Below are 349 nucleotides of genomic sequence, written 5' to 3'. Positions count from 1 at the left end.
GTGGTCAATCGTTTTCCTAAGAAATAGAAAAAACCGTACTCTCACGCCATTGGTCGCATGACTCCGTGACGTTAGCTCGGTAATTTGATGGATAAACATTATTTATCAATCAAATTGACTTTAATACGGCTCAATCGACGCGGACTCGTTTGGTGGTCACGAATATAATCAGTAAAACGTTTGGTGGTCAACCGTTTTCCCAGAAAAAAGGAAAAACCGTACTCTCACGCCATTGGTCGTATGACTTCGTGACGTTAGTTCGGTAATTTGATGGATAAACATTATTTATCAATCAAATTGACTTTCATACGGCTCAATCGACGTGGAATCGTTTGGTGGTCACGAATAT

Source organism: Temnothorax curvispinosus, unplaced genomic scaffold (assembly GCF_003070985.1).
Source record: "Temnothorax curvispinosus isolate PA1 unplaced genomic scaffold, ASM307098v1 QBEX01007794.1, whole genome shotgun sequence".
In the NCBI taxonomy this organism is placed as follows: Eukaryota; Metazoa; Arthropoda; class Insecta; order Hymenoptera; family Formicidae; genus Temnothorax; species Temnothorax curvispinosus.
This window is presented reverse-complemented; position numbering follows the sequence as displayed.